We start from the raw sequence: 5,734 nt of genomic DNA, 5'->3' as shown, positions 1-5,734 counted from the left end.
TAGATGGAAATATTTGACAGATAAAAATGGGTCAAGTACGAACTTCATAATCAGTAATCTTTCAGACCTAAACTAAATAATGTACAATATTGTATCCCCACCTTTAAGGTTGGGATGTAAATATTATCGTGTTTGTGATTGAGGCTTAAAGTTGGCGATGTGGGAGGCATACCAATAATTCATATGAAATGATGGGCCGAGATTGTATATGAATTGGTGTGACTCTAATACCATTGGGACCAAGGGAGGTTCAAGTACAATTCATGGGATGCTTTTGTTTTCTTCACTATCGTTAACCCTGGTGACATTTGGAATTCAAAAACAATTTGTGTATCCCAGTCTCATTTTCCCCCATAAGAGACTTGTCCAAATCGGCAATTTCTTGACTTTTCCGAAAACTGGGCTGATCACCCTATCGGCCTGCCAACCATTACGTGGTTTTGTAAAGTCACTAATTTGCACGTGCCTGAAGGCCCTCGACACTTTCGGTATTTATTCCAAATTTACAACTTATAGTAAACGACTACCTTTCGAGTAGTTTTTTTTTGAGAAACAGATAATTTCTCACCAAAATATCTTCAAGCACACATGTATGCAACAGGATTTGTTTCTTTCATTCTTTTCCTGCAACTTTGACGACCAAAATGGGCCCAAATTTTCACAGATGCATATTTTGGGATAGGCCTACATCAAGAGAGCAGACTGGTCTTTGACAGTTACTTAACGTGTCCCGAATTTTTTACCGATGCAAACTTTGGGATAGGCCTACATCAATAGCAAACTGGTCTATGACAATTACTTAACGTGTTCAGTTCCTTTACAAATATTGCAAAAATTCAGATATTAAAACATACATTTTCCCCCCTAACGTACACAATAAATAAAAGTTATACAAATCTTGGCGCAATTTTAAGCTATGAAAACACTAACGAAAATTGAGCTACAATATTCAGCTTAATACTTTAAAAATCATGAGCACACTTAACAGTATCTTGGCGGTATTTTAAACAACGAAGAGACAACAAACAATATAAATAACGACAAAGCTGATATTATTATCAAAATAAATGTTAATCAACGGCGCAAGTTAAAACTATTTTTGACTGTTACGATAAGACTCTAAATCTCATGACGTCATGCCAAGTTGTCGAGCACGCTTTCTCGTTTTCTCCGTTTCCCTAAGGTTTGCTGTGATCGACACATCCACGTCCACGCCTCCATGTCGTTATGGTATTCCCTCTGGATTATATTTTCAAAGGCTTCCACCGATCTTGGCGACAATTCCCGCATTGTATCCAGCAGGGTTAGAATTTCCAAATCGGTGACGTTTTCAGAAATGGCGATCGCGCGTCCGATGATATTGGACGCGATCGACGACAGGTCGTCTAGGTGCCGCCTCCGTATGCGCATCTTTGTGGGTTCTCCCGATGCACACTGTCCCATACACCGGACTGCCTGATACGAGATTAAGCAGACTACCAGCCATGTCAGTAGTGGGTGTGTCGATCGTGTGGGACCAGCTTGTCGACTTTTCATCGCTGTCGTCCACATCTCCTCGTCTGTAGAAAAACATAAAACATATTTTTGTTGTTGAAAACTTTGATTAATACAGTTACCTATTATTTCAATGTTATTTGGGGCATTGCACGGTGAAATAATTATGTAATTTGGTTTGCAGTAACACTACATGTACCTCTAGACATGGTGTTACCGCAAACAAAATATCGACCTATATTCCTACCTTTCCCCAATTTGTTTACTAAATCAGTGTTTTTTTAATTTTGTATGACATAACATGGGCTAGGTTCATCAGGATGTTTTCTGTTCACAACATTCCTGAGAATCGCGTCCACCAAATCTTAATTTTGTTAATACCAGAATGAATAGCAACAATCCCTTGCAGTTTTTTTTTATAGATCTTGTGGCTTGTGTGTTATGTCTAGGGGGATCCCCAGAATACAAAATAAAGATACAGGGATGAAAGTGATCTAAGATTGTGAAATTATATAATATCTGAACCTGTTGTGCCGTTTATCGAGGAGAAATTCGGACTAAATTGCCGAGCAAATTTCTTATTTATTTTTGAGAAGCGACTGACACATTTTGTGTAACATGTTGGTTTGCTATATACACGGGGAAATGTTCAATGCAAATAATGTGCTGTTTCATAAATTTTACTCCCTGAATATATAAGTTTTGTTGTTAGATATTTTTGCATGTGTAAGTAGAGGCCTACTTTTGACTAGAATCCCATCTTACATGTCTTAAAGTTGAAAGCTAATAGTAGGCTTTACAGAAAATGCTCGTCTCAGTTCGCTCTAGGCCAATTCATTACGTTTAAAATGTTATAGGATTAATGAGCAAGATTTTTCAGTAAATCCCGTCTTTACCGTAGAATGTGCGCGAGCTAACATAAAAAAAACCTTGGCTCTCGCCGAAAACATGGAATTGGGGTTATCTGAAAATGAGGCCGCGACTGCGGCTTTAGCCGCGTCATGTGCGTTGAAGTATAGGACGTCCTTAGCAACGGCATTGGCAACAGCCGTAGCCGTAACTAAATTCTCAAACACGACTTTTGTATTGTAATGTGTCTCTCTTTGCGCACGTCTGGTTCAGCATGCTCTGAAAAACTTAATCCCCTTGCTTTCTTTTGAACTTAAGCTGTGGCCGCGTTTGAATTAATGGATCTGGCTGTTGCTACTGCCAGTTCGCAGACAAGTCATATTCTTAAACGCTGCAGCAGCAGCAACCAAAGGCCAAAGCCGAAGCCGCTCACTCCAGACACGTCTGTCACCGATGTGGTACCTGCCGTTTCAAGCGGATCTTTAAAGCAAATAGATTTTGTTTAAGTGGAGGGAAGTAATTGAACGCGTGACCTAAAAACACTCAAAGAAATTGCATTTACACACAGCTTCTTCCATATCTACAAATGGTTTAAAACTTTAAAGTGATCCAACATCTTATGTACAATCAATTTGAGAGCAAATTAAAGTGAGATAAAAGTGGGGTTAGACTCCCAACAAACCTTTGTTTGGCAACATTATGTTGATATTTTATACTTATATGATTAAAATTAAAGGCACTGGACACCTTTGGTAATTGGCAAAGACCAGTCTTCTCACTTGGTGTACCTCAACATATGCATCAAATAAAAAACCTGAGAAAATTCGAACTTATTGTTCGTCGAAGTTGCGAGAGAGTATATGGAAGTAAAGACACCATTGTCGCACAAGTTGTGTGCCTTCAGATGCTTGAATTCGAGACCACCTCGGCTGAGGTCTCGAATTAATTCAATTAATTTTTTTTAAGTGAGAAATTACTTCTTTCTCAATTACTTCGTTACTTCAGAGGGAGCCGTTTTTCACAACGTTTTGTACTATCAACAGCTCTCCATTGTTCGTTAACATGTAAGTTTTTATGCTAACAATTATTTTGAGTGATTACCAATAGTGTCCAGTTCCTTTAAGTACCTACTTCTTATGTTTGTCTGTTATTCTAAGAGGTGACTTGACATTGGGAAAACAAATCGTAAAAGTATTCGAAAGATACTTTGATATACGTTTTTAACTATGCCAGTCAACGGACTATTTGGTGTAAATAATTATGATTTTAAGAAAGAGCAGTCGCTAAAAAGCGTCAGAACGCTAACTTGTATGTCAGCGAATTTTTCACATTTATATATTATGGTTAAAAGGTTTTACTACATTTTTGAAATGAAAATCTACTTTAAGTTTTAAATGGGCAACAATAAATAACTTGAAAATTGAATCCAAGTTTAGTGAATTTTTTTTGAGGAATTTCCTATTTTTGTTTGAATATCTGTACTTCTGGTTGATCTTTACTTGATTATTCCGAGTTGAGAAATGATGACCCGATTGTTCAAGTTTTTTTTACTGACATTGTTCTGCAGACATTCGACCTTCTATTTTAAAAATATATCTAAAGGCACTGTACATGTTTGGTAATTGTCAAATACCAGTGTTCTCACTTGGTCTGTCCCATCAAAAGCATAACATGACAAGCCTGTAAAAATTTGGGCTCAATCGGTCATCAAAGTTGCGAGAAAATGATGAAAGAAAAAACAACCTTGTTGGACGAATTTGTGTGCTTTCAGATAGGAATAAAAGACTTCTAGCTAGAATTATTTTAGAGGAAAATTACCTCTTTCTCAAAAACTACGTAATTCCAGAGGTAGTCGTTTCCACAATTTTATACTATCGACAGCTCTCCAATGATTATTACAAAGTCAGTTTTAAAGTTAATATTTGTTTTGTGTAATTACCAAACGTATATACCGTCCCTTTAAGGGGGAAAATATATCTGATTTACAATGTGTCCAAATCGTTAATCGCATCAAACATCAACGGCATTGTGTGAAATGTTTTGTCTTGCAGATTTTGTTATGAAACAAAAGAAGATAATGATTAAATGGGTCGAACTGTGTGCAAAGAACTCAAGTTCAATCCATTCTTAATTAAGATGTTTGTTGGATGTGTGTGGAAATGCAACAACAAAAACAACAACAACAACATCAACAACGACGACGAAAACAACAACAACAAAAGCAAATCCAGAACAAAAACAAAAACCAAACAAAACCAACAACAGCAACAACAACAACAGCAGCAACATCGTCATTAGCAGCAGCAGCAACACCAACACCAACAACAACAAAAGTAACAAAACCAACAAATTTATTCAATAAAAAACTGCACTGTCAATTATTACAAATAATGTGCAATAGCTTCAACACAAAACATTTAAAGGAAATATTTGGGACCGAAAAATAGGTGTTCCAATGCTCAGAATTAAGACGATGTGCAGAATGATTAAAACATCTAACTTTGAACAGTACGTGTTTTAACTCACCTTTAGTTCTTAAGAAATATCTTTGTCTTATAAATCGAATCCCAATCAAGGTGAAGAAACTTCAGTTGAAGATTTTAAGGCGCTCCAAAAAATCTCTGGAAACGTTGAGGTTGGTACCAATACCGTCTCAGTTGTTAATCGATAAGATTCTCCGATGCTGAAGCGATACAGTGTTCATGTGAAAAGACACTCAATCCCACACACACCGTCTTGAAGTATAGCACAAAGTATGGATTGTGGGACTAATCGTGAAAAGGGATGATACAGTCTGCTCCGTCAAACCAAAAATGTCAGATTGGCGTATACTCGCTGCCAGCCCGGCGTTTCATACTCGTAAAGAAAGAACCCCTCTCGGCAGCGCGAGTGCGGGGTGTTTGGACACAATTGCGACACTTGAATTTGCGCCCAACCGACAGAAATTTAAATTAACAGGTTTTTCCTTCTAACAGTGCCCATATCATGTTAAGCTTAGAGTGCCACTGGCATTGATGGAAAGTATCCTCTCCACATTGACAACAAATTCCCAGGGACAAAGATGGATGTACTTGTCTTAGTTGGAATTGAAGATTGATGGCTTTTAATTTCTTATGAAAACGTCATCTTCATTACTCGTGGTATGGGGTTTCGTCATTGTTTGGTCATCTAGTATTTATCGACCCTAGGTAGGCCTTTTCTGACATATTTCAGTCACATGAATAAGAAAAATAAAATACAAAAAAAGGTCATTCACATGACTGAACATAAATTTGGAGTGAAAGTAATTGAAACTGTGTACGCATGTATGAGAGATGGAAAAAGCGGCCGGGTTGTTTTCTAAAAAACAAATTTGACCAAGCATGAAACTGACGTAATCGAATTGGACTCA

General features: G+C 37.3%; 1 long non-coding RNA gene across 1 annotated transcript; it reads right to left on the bottom strand.

Moving 5' to 3' along the window:
- Positions 1–394: 394 nt before the first annotated feature.
- Positions 395–5,467, bottom strand: LOC117287751. The gene is made up of 2 exons (XR_004518838.1): positions 4,870–5,467; positions 395–1,559 (listed from the first exon to the last, which is right to left on the bottom strand). It is a non-coding gene; the product is annotated as an uncharacterized LOC117287751 (long non-coding RNA).
- Between the last annotated feature and the right edge of the window lie 267 nt (positions 5,468–5,734).

The sequence above is a fragment of the Asterias rubens genome, chromosome 3 (assembly GCF_902459465.1).
Source record: "Asterias rubens chromosome 3, eAstRub1.3, whole genome shotgun sequence".
Lineage (NCBI taxonomy): Eukaryota > Metazoa > Echinodermata > Asteroidea > Forcipulatida > Asteriidae > Asterias > Asterias rubens.
This window is presented reverse-complemented; position numbering and strand designations above follow the sequence as displayed.